General features: G+C 35.2%; 1 long non-coding RNA gene across 1 annotated transcript; it reads right to left on the bottom strand.

Annotated features, from left to right (window-relative positions):
• Positions 1–881: 881 nt before the first annotated feature.
• LOC105499436 (uncharacterized) lies at positions 882–23,163 on the bottom strand. The gene is made up of 4 exons (XR_011617327.1): positions 22,931–23,163; positions 16,786–16,883; positions 7,226–7,257; positions 882–987 (listed from the first exon to the last, which is right to left on the bottom strand). It is a non-coding gene; the product is annotated as an uncharacterized lncRNA (long non-coding RNA).
• Between the last annotated feature and the right edge of the window lie 68 nt (positions 23,164–23,231).

The raw sequence follows: 23,231 nt of genomic DNA, 5'->3' as shown, positions 1-23,231 counted from the left end.
ATAGACTGGAAGAATCAAAATGTGTATACCACCCAAAGTGATCTACAGATTCAATATATTTCACTTTTTTAAAATTTCAATAATTTTTTACAGAAATTAAAAAATAAAACTAAAAAATTAAATTTATATGGAACCAGCAAATACTCTCAATGGCTAAAGCAATCTTGAGGAAAAATAATAAAGCTGGAGTCATCACACTTTCTTTTTCAAATTATGTTAAAGATCTATAGTAATCAAAAAATGACACAAAAACAGACATACACTAATGGAACAGAATAGAAAGCCTAGAAATAAACCCATACCTATACAGTCAGCTAATCTTCAAGAAGGGTGCCAACAATATACAATAAGAAAAGGAGAATCTTTTCCATTAATAATATTAAAAATACTGGATATCCACACACAAAAAAGTGAAATTGGATCTTTATTTTACACCATACACAAAAATCAACTCACAAAAAATTAAAGACTGAAGCAAAAAAAAAAAAAAGAAAAGAAAAATAAATAAATAAACAAGTGTGATTGCATCAAACTAAAATGTTTCTGCATGGCAAAGGAAACAATCAACAAAATGAGGAGGCAATCTATAACCACCCAATAGGTTCTCTTTGCCTGCTGCCTAGACAGATATGATTTATAAAGATGGTAATCGCGATGGCAAAAGATTAATTCATGTAGAGCTGGCCATTCCGGAGACAGGAGTTTTATTACTACTCAAATCAGTCTCCCTGAGCATTTGCGGATAGGAGTTTTTAAGGATAATTTGGCGGGTATTGTCTCAGAAAGTGGGGAGTGCTGATTGGTCGGGTTGAAGATGAAATCATAGTGGGTGAAAATGAGGTTTTCTTGCTGTCTTCTGTTCCTGGGTGGGATGGCAGAACTAGTTGAGCCAGATTACCGGTCTGGGTGGTGTCAGCTGATCCACTAAGTGCAGGGTCTGCAAAATATCTCAAGCACTGATCTTAGGATTTACAATAATGATGTTATCTGCAGGAGCAATTTGGGAAGGTTCAGACTCTTGCATCCAGAGGCTACATGACCCATAAATTGTAATTTCTAATCTTGTAGCTAATTTGTTAGTCCTGAAAAGGCAGACTGGACCCCAGTCAAGAAGGGGGTCTTTTCCGGATAGGCTGTTACCGATTTTGTTTCAGAGTCAAACCACGAACTCGATTCTTTCCCAAAGTTAGTTTGGCCTATGCCCAGGATTAAACAAGGACAGCTTAAGGGTTAGAGGCAAGATAGAGTCAGTTAGGCCTGATTTCTTTCACTGTCTTAATTTCCTCAGTTATAATCTTGCAGAGGCAGTTTCAAATCTATGCAATGAGAGAAAATGTTTATGAATTTTATATCTGATAAGGTGCTAATATCCAAAATACATATAAAATTCATACAACTCCATAGCAGGAAAACAAATAATCTGATTTTAAAATGGTCAAAAGATCTGAATAGACATTTCTTAATGACATACAAATGGCCAACAGATAAATGAAAGAGTGATCTACATCACTAATCATCAGGGTAATGCAAATCAAAATCACAATGATGTTAATTCACACATATTATGATGGCTATTATCAAAAAGACAACAACTGTTGATGAGAATGTGGCATAAAAGGAACCCTTGTACCCTACTGATGGGAATGTAAATTGGTACAGACATTATCAAAACAGTGTGAAGGTTTTGGAGGTTCCTCAAAACCTGAAAAATAGATCTATCATATAATCTACCAATTTCAATTCTGGGTATTTGTGTTAAAAACAAACAAACAAACAAACAAAAAACTATCAGTATTCCAAAGAGATACCTGCACTCTCATGTCTATTGCAGTATTCTTCATAATAGCTAAAACATGGAAACAACCTAAGTGCCCATCAATAGATGAATGGATAAAGAAAAGGATAAATAAAAACGTAAAAGACAGGTGGCGTATTTCAGCATCTTTTTAGTAGTGATCCTGGCTATTAAAATAGTCATTGAGTCTGGTTCTCCAGCCTTGCCAACTATTACGTGAATTATCTTTAAAACAAACAAACACCTCAAACTCTTTTGCAGCATAATTAGCTGAATCCGCTGGCTTTCCAGGGGTAACGATGATATATATTTATCCTCAATGTCCCTATCAACTCTAATAATCCCCAAAAATAATTGATCAATAAACATCTGGTGTTCTACACTAACAGAGCTACCTCCACAAGACATCTGTCTTTTAGGTAGTAGTAGACGTACACTATTACTTGCATGGCAGTGGTAGAGCAGTGTGAGGAAGAAGAGGGAAACGGAAGAGAGGAAGGGGTAGAGTACCAACCAACCGGAAATAGCCTTTAATAAGGTCATGAACAAAGTCTTCAGCATCCCAATTGTTTTGATGATGATTGCCATATTCACGTTGACCTATGGTTATGTTAATTTTACCTTATGAACCTCATTATTCTTTGGTTGAAAAAATCAAAATATCACACACAACACTCGTTTCCTAGAGATTGAGCATAAGAGTCTTCTGTCTTCATTAACGTGTTAATGAGCTAGGTCAGATGTTTATAGATTTTCATCACATTAATCAGACAAAGAACCCTGTAGTCAACTTGATTCCTTTCTCCAAAGTTCATTAAAATATAATCTTTGACAATTAAATTGAGCATTGCTTATCTGTTGCTGGGATACCATTACCTCCTCTAGTCAAGAGGTACTTAGGATGGAGAGAAAGAAAAATAATGTTTGGCCATATGCCCATTTGGAAGGTATTCATCATTATTGTAATACTAGCTTTCATAAGCTACTATAGCATGCTAGAGCCAGAAGAAAAAAAATAGTATACAGAATTTATTTTACAACTGTCGAAAATTTGTCCTAATGACAAGCATTCAAATACTTAAGTTCATAAAAATTTAGTGGTAAAATCTGGACCACTACTATATATGCATCAATTTTGTTCTTATTCCTAATTAAAGGTTTTACTCTATCTAAACAATTTCTACTGTCCTCAGCATAAGATGATTTATTTCTAACTTTCTACTCTTTCGTATTGGAAACCTATCTTAAATTCCCTCTTTCAAAATTAAATTTATCATCAAGAGTCCTAGACTGAGCCTAAATAGGAACTTAGGACTATAAAATATTATGTCTGGCAAACAGTAGTCCAGGAAACTAGAGGCCTATTGAAAACAAAATCATGTACCACTATACGCAACTTGAACACTGAAGACAGAAATTACCTGCCCCCTACCCAGATTACCGACCATATTAACATGACTTTACTACCCCATTGTCTTCATCAGCATAACATTACTATTTTATGACTTTTGCCCAGGCAAATAGCTTGATTGCTCCTTAGAGGCACTTTGCATCAACATTTCCATAAAATCCGTACCTGTTGCTTTAATCAGTTCTACCATTATATCATAATTCTGATCTAATTCCAGTCAAGTTCTCACTTAGAGAACTGGTTCTGTGAGGAGCTCCTGTAGTTCCAGCCACCAAAGAGACTGGAAAGTTACTTGAGCCTGGGAGTGAACAACGATCATGCCTGTGAATAGCCACTGCACTCCAACCTGGGCAACATATCAAGACATCATCTCTTAAAAAAATGTGCGTGTGTATATGTGTGTGTGTGTGTGTGTGTATATATATGTGTGTGTATGTATATGTATGTATGTATATATGTATGTGCATGTGTGTATATATATGTATATATCTCAGTTTGATAGATCTGACTGACCCAAACTTTAACTTCTTAACAAGTTTCTTTTCCTTTCCCCATGACACTATCAGAGGTCTGTCAAGCAGAATTCTCCTTCACTGTAGTAAAGAAAAAACTCAGCTTTGTTTTACCAAGTTTTTGGGTTGGTGATATCTAGGGAGAAGGTATTTGATACTACACAAAGACTAAAGAGTTGTGTGGGGAAAAAAGATGTGTTCATGAAGGCAGGAGTCATAAGCTTGATAATGCAAACAAATGTGAGTCATCAAGATGGCAATTCCCCATGTAGCAAGGTCTTTTTCATGTGATTTGTCTTCTGAGCTGGGCTCACATCAGAATTATGACCAATTTTTTTTTTTTTTTTTTTTTTTTTTTTTTTTTTTTTGAGACGGAGTCTTGCTCTGCAGGCTGGAGTGTAGTGGCATAATCTTGGCTCACTGCAACCTCTGCCTCCCAGGTTCAAGCCATTCTTCTGTCTGCCTCTGCCTCTTGAGTAGCTAGGACTACAGGTGCGTGCCACCATGCCCGGCTAATTTTTGTATTTTTAGTGGAGACGAGGTTTCACTATGTTGGCTAGGCTGATCTGGAACTCCTGACCTCGCGATCCGCCCGCCTTAGCCTCCCAATGTGCTGGGATTAGAGGCATGAGCCACCATACCTGGCTGACCAAATATTAATGACAACTAAAAACTCTATATGGTAATGAAGGAAAAGACTGTTTGGATATTCTTGTTAGTTAAGGTTATTGGGAATTAAGTAACAGAATAACTATCGCTAACACAATGGGTCAAAGTAAAGATGTTACCAAAACGCTACAGGTTCTGTCTAGTTCCTGCTGATCAGCTGACAGAATGCCAATCACTGAGACAATGAGTATTGCCAGAGCAAAAGCCTTTAATCAGGTGTTGCAACTTAGGAAAACTGGAGATAAATCATCAAATCCATCTCACTGACTAAAATTGGGAGGTTTATATAGTGGGGAAAGTAGAGAGGAGAACAGGAATTAGGGAGGGGTAAGGAAGTGATCATGATGGATGAGGGATTCTGGCATCTAACTGTCTGCACGTGGTGGTTCCAAGAGTTTCAGTTCCTTGCCTGAGGGTTGGTTTCCTGAGGAAGGAACTCAGAGGAGACCAATGTAAGTTTCAAGGTTTAAGACCAGGGAGAGTCAATTTCTGTTTATTCATAAGCCTGTAAATATTATTTCTTTTAAACAATTGGGCCAATTGTAAAGGTTACTGGAAATTTTCACTGAATAAAAAAATAAAAATAATCTCAGGAAGTACAGTGAGCTATGAGGCCTCTTGGTTATAGCAACAAGCTGTCTTGGAAATTTTGTGGAGAACACATTTACTAATGAAGCTAAGATTCAATCACTCTTACCACCTGTTTCTAACTTTTTTCTAGATTCCTAAGACAGACAAACTCTCAGTTCAGGTTAGATAGCCAACCCTGGATGCTCCAACTTTGAGTGGAGGTCCATGTTATATGAATGCTGAGAGCTCCTCTTGTGTATGAAAATTAGAGAATGTACATTTGCTTAAAGAAAATGAACCCAGTACACCAAGAGATCTACTTTCACATTATAGCATTTTTCTAGGTATTTTCATTCCTGTTTTAAATAAATATATATTTCTTAAAATTTATTTAACAAAAAACATTTATATTCTTTACCATGTGATCATTTAAACTTACAAATATACTTAAAACATATTTCCGTGTGTGTGTGTGTGTGTGTGTGTGTGTGTATATATATATATATATATTTTTTTTTTTTTTTTTTTTTTTTAACGGAGTCTTGCTCTGTTGCCTAGGCTGGAGTGCGGTGGCGCGATCTCGGCTCACTGCAAGCTCTGCCTCCCAGGTTTACGCCATTCTCCTGCCTCAGCCTCCCGAGTAGCTGGGACTACAGGCGTCCGCCACCACGCCCGCCTAATTTTTTTGTACTTTTAGTAGAGACGGGGTTTCACCGTGTTAGCCAGGATGGTCCCAATCTCCTGACCTCGTGATCCACCCGCCTTAGCCTCCCAAAGTGCTGGGATTACAGGCATGAGCAACTGCGCCCAGCTGTGAACAAATATTTGACGGCATTACTTTAATGGCTAATTGGATGTACTTTCACTGAGTGGACTTACTTCTATTATTTCTAATTTATTTATAGATCTTTTTAGAGTCTCCAGTGAAAATCCTTCTACCTATATAGTGTCGTATTTGATTTTTCAAATATTTATAAATATGACTACTCCACAGAATATGCCGACTTTAAAGCTCTCAGTTTCATAGGCTCAAATTGCCTCTAGAAATAGTCAAATTCATACTCACAAAAAGAATATGTGTTATTTGCAGTTTTATTCCAACTGCAGTAACAAAATTTCATTTTAATTGTTGGCAATTAGTTTTTTTTATGTGTCTCTTACTACCATTATTAATAGAGAAGTTGAATATTTTAAATAATTACTGAAAATGTGTGGTTCTGCTTCCCTAATTTTCCCTTTTCTATCCTTTACCTATCTTCTCTAGATTCATTTATTTTTTATCTTAATGCCTAGAATAAGCTTTCTTTCATTACAGATATAAATCTTTTGTCAGGCATATGTGGAACAAATATTTTCCCTATTTGATGTTTTGTCTTTTAATTTTTCATAGTGTGTTTATTCTATATAAAAATATTACATGTTTGAAGCCAAATCAATATTTCTCTTTCTTTTATAATTTATTTGAGAGTCAAGTTTAAGAGTCCTTCCTAATTCTAAGACAACATAACTATTGGTTTTATGTATTCTGCAGTTATTTTGTAATTATATCTACTCTTAAAGCATTTAATTCAATTTCAAATTTTTTTGTTGTTGTTAGGCATAGATCTTCATTAACTTGTATCCCCAAATAATGTTATTTCAATAATTATTTATTGTGGGGAATTTATTATCTATATGCTTAAATTTGTTTCCAGAATGAACAATCATATGGCAATTGATTGGTTGTTCCCCAGATATAAATCCATTGTTCTTGTTTTTTTCCTTTACCAATACCTCCACACTGTTGAATTACTGAGGCACTATGTTTTAATGTTTGGTAGAAAATTATTTTCCTGACTTTTTTTTTTTGGTTCAAAGTTATGGCTCATCAAAGACTGTAATAATTTAGAAAAACTTTAAAATCGTGTGTCAACATCTCAAAATAATTCATTAGAAGCTGTAATTATCATAAATTAAACTGATGAAAAATTGTATGTGTGTATAATATAAAAGCCGTGAGACTAAAATACAAACTTCATTTGAAACTTCATTAATAGAAGATATTCAAAACAAAAAGACAAAAATCATGCCATTTTAAAGCTACATAGGTGAGGATATTTTGGTTATTAGCAACTGAAACCAATTCTGATTAAAAAAAAGCCACAAATAACTTTACTGAAAATACCTGGGTAGCTCCCAGAATCAAATAAAAACCCGAGAACCCAAGCCTCAGAGAAGAAAAGCACCAAGAGAGCTCTGGAAACCAAAGAAGCAGTCCCTTAAACTTACCATCGAAATACGTGGTTTCATCCTCTTCTGTCCTATCCATAGAGAATATGGTAAGTTACACAAGTTTTATTGTGTTTTTTTTATAGTAATACATACAAACAATGTACAAAAACTAAAACAAAAAACAAACAAAACCCCACAGAAGCCTTAATTATATTGGTTACTGCTTGCCACAAAGTGAACACTTGGATAATTATCACCCAGGTCAAGACAGATTGTTGTCACCACCTCCAAATTTCTTCTTAGGCCTTCACAATCTCTACTCCCTTTTTCTCACCAAAGGTAATCTATAGTGGCTTCTAACATCATAGTTTCAACTTGCTTGTTATTTACATTAATATCATTAGAATTATATATCATATATCCCCTTTTATCTCACTGCTTTGGCTTCCCATTATGTTTGCTAAGTGTGTCGCTGCAGTTTGTTCTTTTTCCCTACATTATAGTATTCCATTGTGTGAATAATACTGCAATTTATCCTGTTTTTTCAACTTTTGATGAACACTTGTGTTATTTTTGTTTATCTCTTATAAATCTGCTAAAAGCATTCTTGTGCATTTCAGTACTTTATGATCTACTCACATGTGATTTTTCTTTATAATTATCCTGCTTGGTTTTCAGTAGGATTCTTAAATCTATGGGTTAGAATTTTAAACCATTTTTGAAAGAAAAGCATACCCAGTTTTTTCAAATATTTACTCTGCCTAATTCTCCCTTTCTTTTTTCTGAGAAGTCAGTTACTCATATGTTATTAAAGTGCATTCCATGTTGTTTTCAAATATCTGTGTTTAGTTTCTTCACTTCTTTGTCTTTTTTCTTCCTCTCTCTATGTTTCACTTTGAGTATTTTCTACTCACTTGTTTAATCCTGTCTTCTGCTATGCCCAACCTCTCGTTAAGTCCATCTAGTAATTCTTAATTTTGGCTGGTTAATGTTTTGTTCCAGTAATAGTCACTTAGTTTTTTTGATAGATTCCCATCTGATGCTGAAATCTTTCACCTTTTTATTCTCTTCATTTTATCCTCTACACATGAATAAAGTAATCAGAGTACTCTTAAGAGTCTAATGCTGGCCGGGTGTGGTGGCTCACACCTGTAATCCCAGCACTTTGGGAGACCAAGGCAGGCAGATCACAAGGTCACGAGCTCGAGGCCAATGTGGCAAACATAGTGAAACCCCATCTCTACTAAAAATATGAAAAATTAGCTGGGCGTGGTGGTGGGCACCCGTAATCCCAGCTACTTGGGAAACTGAGGCAGGAGAATCGCTTGAACCCAGAAGGGAGAGGTTGCATTGAGCTGAGATCACACCATTGCATGCATGGCAGCCCAGGTGATAGTGCGAGACTCCATCTCAGGGAGAAAAAAAAAAAAAAAGTCTAATCTACCTCTTATGTATAAATTATCTGTAGGTCTGGATTTATTGTATTTTTTTTCTTCATTACTAGTCATATGTTTTGTTTACCTAGTAATTTATTTTATTCTGGACTCCATGTGTGTATATATACAAATATAATGACTGATGTTACAGATGATATCCTCATTCTTTAGTTAGAGTTCACCCTTTCTTCTGTTAGGCACCTGAGGTGGGATACTGATCACCTAAATCCTTCACAATCTGATCTACTCAAGAATGGATTGCATGTTTATTAAACCCTAATCTACCTCTGATTTGGCCATGAATTTACTGCATTGTCCTCAAGGTGTTTCAATTAAATATCTAATTTATCTTTGCTTCATCAGTACTGAAAAGATATATGGGTGACTCAGTTCCATAAAGTTTCCTGCTAGTGCCTGTAGTCTCCTAACATAACAACTTCAAATTCCATCTCAAATCTTGAGGATGACTATTTGGGTGTGTGTTTTTTTTCTTACATTTCAATCTGTCCCATTAAATTACTTGAACGTCAAAATCTCTACTGGTATTTTTGCCTTCAGCAGCAGTCTTACATGATGGACCAAGCCTAAATGTCTCCAGATGAAAGGTTTCTTTAGGTCATCACCTTCAATTTATATTTCTCTTTATGGCTTCATCTTTTTTTATGTTTTGATTTTAGAAGCTCTCCACTTGGTTAATCTTCTTATTCAAAGCATTGTGATACTGCAGATTTCACTCTGTCTCTGAGATGATTTTAGATTGGATTTTTGGGCTGAGGAGATATATATGATATAGATATAGATATAGAAATCTATAGTTTATATAAACTGCCCTAATCTTAAATGTACACCACATTGAACTTTTAATTTGTATATACTTTTAAATCATAGCATAGATTAATAAGTAGAATGTGTCTGGGGCTCCAGACTCTTATACTGTTTCTCACTTAATACTCTCAAGACATCCGATAGCTTAGATACTGATGTTCCTTCCCTTTTAAGAGCCTGGGAACCCCAGAACCCAGTGCCATTTCCCATTATATGGCCCAAGAGGTAACCATTATTTTAGCTTTGTATACCATATATTAATTTTGCCCTATTCTTAAAGTTTATATCTATGAAATTATATAATATCTAACATTTGTGCTATTATTTGTTCAAACTAATACACATATAATAAAATGTAATGTATATGTATATTGTGTAATGTGTATTACATTGTATGAGTCAACATCAATTTCTCTAACTCCTGTTAATAGGCATTTGATTGCTTCTAATTTTAAATTATTTTATAAAGCCGCCTTTACTATTCTTATGCATGTCTTTTTTTCCTATTTTTATGCTTGTCTTTTAGTGAGCATGTCTCTTCACTTCCCTCAGGAATATACCTAGGAGTACAATTGCTAGTTCATAATGTAAGCATATGTTTATCTGCCAAACAGTTTCTCAAATTTGTTTTTCCAATCTACATTCCCACCAGCAATTCAGATTATTTGCATCATCACCAGCACTAGCTATTTTTAACCTTTAAAACTTTTAGTCATTCTAACAGATGTGGTTGTTATGTTTTGTGATAACTTAACAACATTGAGTACCTTTCCAAATGCTTATTAGCTATTTTGGTTTTCTGTTTATTTAGTGCCGGTTTAAACATTTTGTCTGTTTTGGGCATGGTGGCTCATTCCTGTAATCCCAGCACTAGGGGAGGCCAAGGTGGGTGGATTGCTTGAGGTCAAGAGCTCGAGACCAGCCTGGCCAACTAAAAATACAAAAACAAACAAACAAACAAAAAAACCCACCACCAGGTGTGGTGATGCATGCCTGTAACCCCAGCTACTAGGGAGGCTGAGGCAGGGGAATCGCTGGAACCCAGGAGGCAGAGGCTGCAGTGAGCCAAGATTGTGCCACTGTACTCTAGTCTGGGCAACAGAGCAAGACTCTGTCTCAAAAAAAAGAATTTTGTCTGTTTTTAAAACAATTGCATTGTTTATCGGCCTGTAGATATTTGGGGTTTTAAAATATATTCTGAATATAAATTCTTTGTTTGATATCTTATTCCAGTCTGTGACTTGCCTCTTTACAGTTAAAATGATATCATTCAATGAACACAGTAGTGCTAATGCATCAATGTTTTCATCTATAGTTAATGCATTTTTTTTTTGTCCAGTGTAAGAAATGCTTGTTTAAAAATTCTTCTAAACTAGGCATGGTTGTGTACACCTGTAGTCCCATCTACTCAGGAGACTGAGGTGGGAGGACTACTTGGGCCCGGACACTGAGGCTTCCAGGAGCTGTGATTCGGTTACTGCACTCCAGCCTGGGCAACAAAGAAGTAAAATCCTGTCTCTTAAAAAAAAAAAAAAAAAAAAAAATCTAATTTTTTTGTTTTGTTTGTTTTACTTGTCATATCCTTTCCTACAGTTCATCTCATATCAGTGTAGTTCTTTTGGGTCCTGCCTAGTCTAGTTATTCTGCAATTTGTTGTTGTTGTCTTTGTTGTTTTGAGAAACTTTATTTTGTTTTTAACTTGGAGACTCACAATTCTTAAATTTTGTCACTCTAATTCTTCACAACCTCCTTTTCTCGCTTTGCTAATTTCCTCAAGCAGCAGCAGCCCTCTGCCTGGACCAAACCGTGATCCTTAGGAAATGCCCAGAACTGGAAAATTCATAAAAGGACTGGGTAATGGTCTTTGCATATTAGGAAACGTCTTTCTGGAATTTTAATTCACCTACTCCTTTTTTCCTCCACAATACTTTTTTTGTAATAATCAGTAGAAAAATTGTTGCCACAATCCACTCAATGTTACTTTGACATGGAAGCCCTTCATCGTCCCATTATTAATTCTAAGATGAACTTATATTACTTGAATAAAGTTTCTAGCTTAATATCATTTTGGTTAGAAAACCACAGTGATAAAATTTGTTGAGACCTGCTTTATTCCAACATAGGGTCAGATTTTAGGTATCCTTCTGTTTGAAAATAATGCGTATTATGCCATTTTTGGATGCAGTATTCTATAACTAGGTTATGCGTGCAAAATATGCTGTTCAAGTGTTTTAAATCCTTTTTGATTTTCCATCTGACACTGATTGTGGATATTTCTCTTTGTTCTTTTATTTCTAGTAATATTTTGTTTTTCATTTGGGAGGCTAGGTCAAATATGTACAAAATTAAAACTTTTTATTTTTAGTTATTTTATTTTATTTGCGACAGTCTCGCTCTGTCACCCAGGCTGGAGTGCAGTGGCGACATCTCAGCTCACTGCAACCTCTACTTCCAGGGTTCAAGCGATTCTCCTGCCACAGCCGCCTGAGTAGCTGGAACTACAGGTGCCTGCCACCACACCCGGCTAATGTGTGTGTGTGTGTGTGTGTTGTTTTAGTAGAGATGGAGTTTCATCATGTTGGCCAGGCTGGTCTCGAGCTCCTGATGTCAGGTGATCTACCCACATTAGCCTCCCAAAGTGCTGGCATTACAGGTGTGAGCCACTGCACCCAGCCTAAAACTTTTTTTAAATTTAACTGTTATTTTAACTAAGGGGTACCTGTGCAAGTTTGTTATATAGGTAAACTTGTGTCATGGGGGTTTGTTGTGCAGATTGTTTCATCATCCAGATATTAAGCCTAGTATCAATTATTTTTTCTAATCCTCTCCCTCCTCAAATTTGAAATTAATTTTTTTTAACCAGTACCATATGGCCCTCTTTATCTCTAATAAACCTTCTTCCACTAAGATTCTAAAATGTAGTTTTGTTTGTTTTGCCTAGTATATATTCTTCTATGCTTTTTATTTTCAAAATTTTGGAGACTTTGGTTTTAAATGTTTCTCTTAAAGTTGCATAGGTTTTTTTCCTACTATGATAATCTTTTTTTGGATATTTACTGTATTTATAATAAAATTACTATTATCTTGGGTAGAATTTACTGTATTACCATTTTGTTCTGTGATTATGCCATACATTTTATGTTTCTTTTGCTTTTATTCTTTTGTTTCATATTCTGTGGCTTTATTGTCCTTCTAGTAATTGCCCTATAGAATTCAGCATGCATGTTGACTTATCAAATAATGTTAGCTGGTACTTTCATCCTTCTCCTGATCAAAATGAAAGCCTTAAAACTCTCCAGTCACATCACATCTCGCATCCCCTTAATTTTTTCAGTGTGTGTGTGTATGTTAGCTCTCCAATGTCTCAAGTAAATTATTTCATTTTATATTTTGCCTAATGTTTCTAGTTGTTGTCAGTGAGATAATTAGTCTGAATTACCTTGCTCACAAATACAGATGTCAAGAAATTCTATTTCTATTTTTGCCTCCTGAGGATTTTACTTATATTCTTCAAGCTCAGCAATGACTTTAGATTAATAGGCATATCATAGTTTTTTCAGTGATTTAAGTGGGGAAAAAAACTTCCTCATGAATCTAGTTTAAGTAAAATAGTTTTTTTAAGTTATTTAAGTGGGGCGAAACTTTTTCATGAATCTAGTTTAAATGTTTGCTGTAAACAGAAGACACAATTTTACTTAGAATAATCTTCACTATTTTGAATTTCAACATTTAACTCATCATAATGAAATTTTTTCTCATTTTCTTCTTTCTATTGTTTTGGAAATCATTATTACTGATTTCCTAGTGGTTTCGTCAATCTATCTCCATTTCAGATTTACAAAAGCCTAAGATTATCAGTTGCTTTATCTCCGTCCTGAACTTCACAGGTCCCTTGACAGCCTTAGCTCTGATGACTTCCCATCCTCTCTAAAGAATTTTGATGTCTAGTTTTTAAATTCCAATAGTTTTAAACTTTTAATTTTGATATTATTTCAATACTACAAGAAACTTGCTGAGTAGTTCAAAGAACTCTCATATCACAATTGTCAGCATTTTAGCATATTTGACCATTCTCTCATTTTGAACAGTTTGTAAATTACAGACATACTGCCTAATTATCCCTTAAAATTTAGTCTGCATTTACTAAGAACAAGGACACTTTCCCACACATAACGACAGTACAATCATTACAAGTTTTAAATTTTATACAATAATGTCAAACAATCCTCATAATAATACTCCATTCAAATTTCAGAAATTGTTCACACAGTGTTTCTTATTTCAGTAATTAAGGATATGTTTCATTCAATAGTTTCTCCAATCCCTTCAATATAAAGCAGTTCCTCAGTCCTTTATTTTCATGACTTGATCATTTTTGAAAATAACAAGCCAGCCACCTCAGTTTCAGCCTGGTGTTTCCCTAAGATTATGCCACTAAGGCAACTTATACAACTATTACAGGAAGACTTCAGTGCATCCTATCAGTAGGTGTATGATATCACCTCCCCTATTACTGAAGATGCTAAATTTTATCACTTGGTGAAAATGGTGTCTGCCAGTTTTCTACACTGGAACTTTAATAATTATTTTATACTTATTAATTCATAAGTGATTTTTTCAGATAGCATTCCACTCTAAGGTAAAGCTCTCCCCCCACTCCATTAGTTTATGTACTCAAATAACAATATGAACTTATAGTTTTCTATTTTATTTAATCAGTTATAATTCATAATAATTATTATTTATTTTGATACTTAAATTATCCCAGATTTGGACAGTGGGAGCCCCTTAATCTGTCTTATTCTTTGAATACTTTTTTACTTATAGCCACAACAAGATGTACCATGGTTCATCTTATACCTTTCCCACTCCAGCTCTGGAATCAATCATTCCCTCAAACCTGATATCCTCTAACAGAGAATGTTATTCAGAAACCAAGATTTGGATGCCAGGTGTGTTCCTTGCTATTAGAGTATCATTTTTAGGTTTCTTTCAATAGACAAGATTAGGAAACATATCTGTATATGAACACCCTTTCACACACACATTTACTATATCTATATATTAAATGTCACAAAATTTATACCAATAACTACAGTCTTATACCACAGGATTAATTTAGTTTATCTCTTTTTCATATTTGAATCTTTCTTTTCTGACAGTGAAAATGTGAAGTCCCATTATTCTCTACATATGTACATATTTGTTCAACTACTTTGCAATTAATTTTTCTTCCAGTTGATTCCCCCAGGTGCTGTTGGCTGGGTGGGTTACCCTGTTCTAGATAGAAACCAGTCATACTGTCTACATTACATGAGCACTAGGGAGAATAAGAGGAGTAGAGGGAATCTTTTGAAAAGTGTCTGTTCAGTAGCAGAAGAAAAAAAAATCTAAATCAGAGCAAAACCAAATGAAATTGAGACCTAAAAATTCTTACAAATAATAAATGAAGCCAAAGGTGGTTCTTTGAAAGGATAAACAAGGTTAATAGACTGCTAGCTAGATTAACAAAGAACAAAAGGGAGAAGATCCAAATAGGCACAATCAGAAGCTACAAAGGTGACATCACAATCAATCCCACAGAAATACAAAAGATCTGGCCAGGTGCAGTGGCTCACACCTGTAATCCTAGCACTTTGAGAGGCTGAGGCGGGTGGATCACTTGAGGTCAGGAGTTCGAGGCCAGCCTGTCCAACATGGTGAAACCCTGTCTCTACCAAATATATATATGCATTAAAAAGTTAGCTGGGTGTGGTGGAACACACCTGTAATTCCAGCTACTTGGGAGGCTGAGGTAAGAACCCAGGAGGCAGATGTTGCGGTAAACTGAGATTGCAACACTGTACTCCAGCTTGGGTGACAAAGTGAGACTGTCAGGAAGAAAAAAAAAATTACAAAAGATCCCCAGAGACTCTTGTGAACCCCTCTATGCATACAAACTAGAAAATCTAGAGGAAATGGATAAATTCGTGGAAACACACAACCACCCAAGATTTACCCAAGAAGAAATTGAAACTCTGAATATCAAGTCCTCAAATTGAATCAGTAATAAAATCCTACCAATCAAAAGAAGCCCTAGACAAGGTGAATACACAGCCAAATTCTAACATATATACAAAGAATAGTTTGTAACAATTCTACTAAAACTATTCCCAAAAAAATGATGAGACGAGACTCCTCCCTAACTCATTCTACAAAGTCGGCATCATCCTGATATCCAAACCTACCAAAGACACGATGAAAAAAGAAAGCTACAGGTCAGTATCCCTGATTAACATCAACACAAAACTCCTTAACAAAATACTAAGAAACCAAACTAACACATCAAAAAGTTAATCCATCATGATCAATTATTGTGCTGGCTATAAATATGGTGGCATGGGATATCATTTTCATTCACAGAATGAAGTTTTCCATATTTTATAATTGAATTTAATGTTTGCTCTAAGCTTTTTCTTGGTATTCTTTTCTTGGGTCAATAAAATTTCCTCCTTTGCCTAGTTTGTTACTGTATAAGTGAGTATTGATTTTATGTATTTTTGCATCTATTCAGACAAGCAAATGTTCTTTGTTTTATGTTGATATGGTGAATTACTTCAAAAGAGTATTCTGATGTTAACTACTCTAGCATACCTAGTATTTTATTTGGCTTATATATAATCAATGATATATCATATAATAATAATTACTATCTTTCTATTGAATTGACTCTCATTAAATGTACTTCTTGATCCTTGGTGGTGTAAAGTCTTCTACTGATGTTAAAATTTATTAATATTGGGATATTAGCTTTCTTCATGGTATATTTGTAGCATTTAACTTTGTTTTTGTTTTGTCTTTTGAGACAGAGTCTTGTTCTGTCTCCCAGGCTGGAGTGTAGTGGCACGATCTCTGCTCACTGCAACCTCGACCTTTCAGGTTCCAGTGATTTTCCTGCCTCAGTCTCTGATTTTCCTGCCCCAGCTTCCTGAGTAGCTGGGACTACAGGTGCGTGCCACCATGCCTGGATAATTTTTATATTTTTAGCAGAGACGGAGTTTCACCATGTTGGCCAGCCTGGTCTCAAACTCTTGACCTCAAGTGATCCACCCACCTCAGCCTCCCAAAGTGCTCGGATTACGGGCATTAGCCACTGCACCCAGCCTGATTTAACTTCTATTTTATTTTCAAACTTTTACCTTCTCATATTTTAGAATTATAAGCCATATGTAGTGATGATTTACTTTGTATTTACTTTTACAATTTTGTCATATTTTTACGTAAAATATAACTTACTAATATATGTGCGTTAAATTCCCCATTTGAATATCTGTTTTAATCTGCCTCATTTTATTTTGTTCACTTTTATTTTCTTACCTTCAGATTTCATTGTATTCTGCCTTCACCTCCATTAATTTGCAACTTAGGTATAATACTGCTTCTTTTCCTCTTTCTCTTCATAGTTGCCTTAGATACTAAAACATACATTGTCAATTCGTTAGAGATCACTTTAAATTAATATACTTACCATATCCTAAGTCGTATCTGACTTCAGACTTTTGTCTCCCTTTATTCCTATATTTTTTCTATTATTATTAGTTTTATAAATTTAACATATATTTCAAACACCAGAAGATGTAAACATTATTGTTTTAAACAGTCAATATTTATTTAGATTAACTCATACAACTACCCTTTTACTTATTTACCATGTTTTTGAGCATTACCCTAGTTTGCTCTGGACTCTTGATTCTTCTGTCAGAAGAATTCTCTTAGATAAGGTATTTATTTTTGTAAAATCTGCATTTTTAATGTTTAATCAATCTTTATTTTGTCTTCATTGTTGAAGCTTATTTTCACTGGGTATGGCATTTTACTTGGGCCATTGTTTTCTTTCTACCCTTCCAAACTGGTGTTCCAGTGTTATTTCAGGAAAGGTTTACTTTTTCTCTGTGCAGCAGATAATGTCTGGGCACAGCTTTATTCTAGTTTGCCATTATTACTAGTTCATGTTTTTTCCCAAAGTTACACTCTTGTATTGTTTCATGGAAAAAAAAAATCTATTTAGCCTTTTAGCTCTTTAAAAGTTACCTTCTTTTTTCCCCCCTTTTGTGTATGTGATCTGACCACAGACATGTGCAACACAGAGTCAGCAAGTAGCTGATGGGGGAGTTGTATGTAGAATATTAAGTTCAATTCAGAATTTACTATTTCTAGAATCTTAGTTGCTTGAGTACTAAATCTTCTGTTGATCTTTCATGCTTTCATATAGTTATTTATTGCCTTCATCTCCAATTCTTGAGGAGGGTTAATGTAATTCCAGTATTTTCTTCATCATGAAAAGAGGATATAAATATATTTAAATTAACAAAATCTGCTGTAGTCTTCCAGAATGGCTACAACTCTTTACTCTTGCCAGAGGTTTATTACTTTTAGTGTATTCTCACTTATCTGCTAACATTTTTCAATTTAACTGATGTTCAGTGATATCTAATTTTTAAACTTTTTCATTGTTTACTTACTGGTGAGTTTAAACATATTTTTATCTTTTTAATAACTTTGTTTTTTTTTCTCTTATATAAATTTCCTACTTAAAAATAACATATATACTTTGTCTTCAATTTCCATTAAAACTCTCTTCATTAGTCAAACATTTCAATTGGAGCTGTAATCTTAATTGCCATAGATTTTTTTGAGTGATGCTGTCTCTTTTTTTTAAATCTAAGTGGAACTTTTTGTTTACTTTGGAAGACCCAGGACCAATATTATCTCTTGTAGGAAGCATTCTTTGCCATTCAGGCAGGATAAGTTTGATGGAAAGAAGATTAGTAGAACATACAGTGATGTACAGTTTGTGATGGAATGTATCACGTGATAATAAAATTGCCACTGCAGTGGGGAAAAAAAAAAAATAACAAAACTGCTCCTCCTCAAATTTTCCAAGAAAAATGCCCACAGTTTCTATTAAGACCTTTAATTTATGTAGTACCAGGCTCAAATTCCCAGTTTTACATAAAGGCAAATGCTATGCTATTATTATTATCCCCAGTACTGGGATAGAGAACTACCTCTCTCAAAAGAGCTACAACCCTTTACTATAGTTAAGAAATTCTTTGGCTTAGACCCCAGTTATTTTGATACTATCCCTGGTAATAGCTGCATAACAAACGTAATTCACTGAAGCCCACTTAAGAGAATTACTGGTAAAAGAATAAAACATTTATTGAAATCAATTCTCTCTGTCCCAAACCTCTCAATTATAACTGTAGCTGTTAAAGAAATCGCTGCTGCTGAATGAATAAAACAGGTTTTAAATATAGATTTCTGAAAAGCCTTCAATTCCAGTCACATTCCGATTACTGGAAAGACTCCACACTACCCTTGCTTCTTGGCACTTGAATTCCATGTAAAGTTTGAATGTGAACTGAGCAGAGTGAAAGGTAGGAAATATCAAAACTCACAAGGGTGTGTGCTGTTTAACGGATTACTATTTTCTTCCTAAAGAAAACCCAGAACTGCCCTGGTAATAAGAATAGAAGAACATCTTCTAAATATTTTTGTGTACATAGACAGATAATCAGTTAGGTGCCTAGTAAATAATTTATGATGACAGTCTTACAGAACTATTTTAATATATTTACCGGGAACCTTTCTTGAATACAGATCTATACAAAGCACTCAGGATAGTCTCTGTCTTAACTGCAATTTAAACTAACTGAAAATATATACCTGAACATATAATGTGCAATCTTAAGTACTAAGAAATCTACAAAAATTCATATGTAAAAAAGGGCTGTTCATTATCTACCTGATCAGGAGTTTTCATGGTGAAAGTGGGACCTACAATGATGGACATCTTACTACTCATCTCATTTTTACAAATCTATGCTCCAGCATTCCTATGAAATATTGGCTAATTGGAGAAGTAGTTTTGGTCTTCTAGGTACTTCATCTGAATGCTTCAAATTGCCCATCAGACTCACATGTGCTCTGTCAAGTTTATTGTGTACTTTTCAAGGGCAAAGATGGAATCTCTCTGGAGAATGTAGACTCTTGATTCAGTCTTCAATGCCAGTCCTATCTCTAACATGACTTAGTATCATCAGACTTAATATTTGACACAATTTGCACTGTTACTTCATTTGGCAACTTGGAATCACAATATAAAAACTTACCTTGTAAGTTTGCTGTGAGTATTGAATTAAATAATTTATCTAATTTACATCCTGACTTAAGAAATTACTAAATGCTATCCAACTTGATTATCTTTTTCATGTAATGTTGTATCTCAACATCTACAATAGTACTCAGAAAATAGAAAAGGCTCAATGAAAGTATCATAAATGAATTAATATGTGAAGTGACAAAGGCTCAGAAGCAGATAAAGAAGTCACCCTGAGGACAATAGGGGATATAAACCGGTGCATTAACCTCACTGTATAAATTTCTGGAAGGAAAACACTGCATCTTATTTACCTTAATTTTCTTCACTTAACATATTAAGATAACATATTTAGATAAGTACATAACTTAAACTACAAGGCAAATCATTAGCTAAAACTTAGTGATTAGTTGTAATTACTAACTTTTTAAACATTTTAGTTAATACTTAATCAGTGTGCTATTAATGATAAAATTAGCTTCTGTTGATTAAGTACTTGTTATGAGCCTTGTACTTCTTAGAGTTCTTTATACATATATCCTTACTGCAACTTTTTGAAGAAACTGTAGTAAATAAATAATTGTGAAACCATGAGCCACTTAAACCTCTTCTCTTTATACGTTAGTCATTCTCAGGTGGTTCTTTATAGCAGTGTGAGAACAGAATAATACAGAGCTTTTGTATTCTCTCTAGTTAGACCAAATAGAAAGTGCAAATCTCATTCTTTTCATTTAGTTGATCCCCCCAAATTTTTAACTCATTTCAGCATTAACTCGAAAACCTAAGCCCAGAGTTCCATCTGAGACAAGTCCCTTCCACCTATGAGCCTATAAAATCAAAAACAAGTTAGTTACTTTCACAATACACTAGGGATACAGGCATTGAGTAAATATTCCCTTTCCAAAAGGGAGAAATAGGCCAAAACAGCGGGGTGACAGGTCCCATGCAAGTCAAAAACCCAGCAGAGCAATCATTAGATCTGAAAGCTCCAAAATAATCTCTTTTGAGTCCATGTCTCACATCGAGATCACACTGACGCAAGAATGGTCTCCCAAGGCCTTGGGCAGCACTGCCCCTATGGCTCTGCAGGACTCAGCTCCCTTGCCTGCTTTCAAGGGCTGGCATTGAGTGCCTGTGGCTCTTCTAGGTACACAGTGCAAGCTATAGGTGAATCTACAATTCTGGGGTCTGGAAGACAACAGCCCTCTTCTCATAGCTCATAGCTCCACTATGCAATGTCCCAGTGAGAGCTCTGTGTGGGGCTCCAATCCCACATTTTCCCTCACTATCCTAGTAGAGGTTCCTCATGAGGGTTACACCCCTGCAGCAGACTTATGCTTGTGCCTGTAGTGTTTCCTTACATCCTCTTAAATCTAGGCAATGTCTCCCAAGCTTCAACTCTTGTCCTCTGTGCACCTGCAGACCCAACACCACATGGATGCTGCCAAGGCTTGGGGGCTTACACCCCCTGAAGCAATGACCTAAGCTGTACCCTTGGCCCCTTTTAGCCAAAGCTGGAACTGAAGCACATTGATTAATTATTAACTAAAATGTTTTAAAAGTTAATGATCATAATTATTAAGTTTTAGCTAATGATTTGCCTAGTACTTTAAGATTATGTGCTTATCTAAATGTGTTGTCTTAATATGTTGAGATAAGTGAAGAAAATTGAAGTAAATAAGATTCAGTGTTTGCATTCCAGAAACTTATACAGTGAGGTTAATGCTCACTAAATGCTTACTTAGTGGTTTATATCCTTATTGTTCTCAAGGTGACTTCTTTATCTGCTTTTGAATTTTTATCTGTGACATGGGATGAAGGGCACCATGTCCCAAGGCTGTGCAGAGCAGTGGGGTCCTGGGCCTGGCCCAAGAAACCATTTTGCCCTCCTAGGCCTCTGGGCCAGAAATGGGAGGGGCTGCTATGAAGGCCTCTGAAATGTCTTAGAGGCAATTTTTCTATTGTCTTGGCTATTAGCTCCTCTGTATTTACGCAAATTTCTGTGGCCTTCTTGAATTCCTCCCCAGTAAATGGGTTTTTATTTTCTACTGCATGCCTGGGCTGCATACTTTCCAAGCTTTTATGCCCTGCTTCCCTTTTAAATATAAGTTCCAGTTTCAGGTTATTTCTTTGTTTATGCAAATAAGCATAGATTGTTAGAAGAAGCCAGGTCACATCTTGAACACTTTGCTGTTTAAAAATTTCTTCCACCAGATAACTTAAATCATCTCTCTCAAGTTCAAATTTCCACAGATCTCTAAAGTAGGGGTACAATGCCTCCAGTCTCTTTGCTAAAGCATAGAAAAAATCACCTTTGTTCCAGTTTCCAATAAGTTTCTCACCTCCATCTGAGACCTCATCAGTCTGGCCATCTCTGTTTATATCACTATTAGCATTTTGGTCAAAGCCATTCAACAAATCTCTAGGAAGTTCCAAGCCTTTCTTCATCTTCCTGTCTTCTTCTGAGACCTCCAAACTGTTCCAACCTCTGCCCATCACTCCATTCCAAAGCTGCTTCCACATTTTCAGGTGTTTTTATAGCATAGTCCCACTTTTCTAGGACCAGTTTTCTGTATTAGTCTGTTTTCATACTTCTGTAAAGATCTGGGACTGGGTCATTTATAAAGAAAAGAGGTTTAATTGACTCGCAGTTATGCGTGGTTGTGGAGGCCTCAGGAAACTTACATTCATGGTAGAAGGTGAAGGGAAAGCCCACACATCCTACATATCTGGAGCAGGAGGAAGAGAGAAAAGCAGGAGCTGCTACACACTTTCAAATGATCAGATCTCATCAGAACTCACAAGAAAGCACTAGGGGAACAGTGCTAAACCATTAGAAACTACCTCTATGATCTAATCACCTCCCACCAGGCCCTACTATCAACATTGAGGATTACAATTCAGCTTGAGATTTTAGTGGGGATACAGAGGCAAACCATATCGGCCCTATGAAATAGGTTAAGGTCGCAGAGATAAGGACCAAGAAGTTATTTATAGGACATATAAAATAACCCAATTATAATTTCAGCACTTCAGTCCTTGTTAATTCTCAACGTAGAATTATGTTACTAAATTATGTAATCAAAATTTATGTAACCTCAATGAAGAATTATGTTATCAAAGTTGATAAGTGAAGCCACTGACTCTAATATTTAATTTTTATGTAACAAATTTTATTATTAAAAGACCTCTGATATCATCTTTACCAATGATCTTTCACCATTGATCTTTCTCAAAATTCTCAATAAGATTGACTATGGAAAAAAAAACAAAATATACACTAAACAACCTAAAACAAGGAAAAAAACAAGTAAAACAAAACACCCTATTGAGCATCTGACAGAAAGCCCAAGTACTTACCTCAATACCTCTACTAATTAGCTCTGTGAGCAAGCTTCATTAGCTCTGTGGCCTTCTGTTTTCTCATGTGTTGTAGCTAGTCCTTGTATAATATTTAGAATACAAAATGCACCCTAGCAGCCTTTGCCACCAAGGACCCCAACAGCCCTAGCAACGCCCATTGACATAGACTTCTGCAGCCTTCATTGATATCAATCTCGGCTTGTTTTTAAAAATGATAGGTAATAATTCCCAAATTTGGGGAGAAATGTGTATATTCAGATTCATGAAGCTCAAAAGTCTTCAAAACATTCAACCCAAA

This window comes from Macaca nemestrina, chromosome 19 (assembly GCF_043159975.1).
Source record: "Macaca nemestrina isolate mMacNem1 chromosome 19, mMacNem.hap1, whole genome shotgun sequence".
Lineage (NCBI taxonomy): Eukaryota > Metazoa > Chordata > Mammalia > Primates > Cercopithecidae > Macaca > Macaca nemestrina.
Note: the sequence above shows the minus strand (reverse complement) of the source record. Positions and strands in the feature narration are given on the sequence as shown.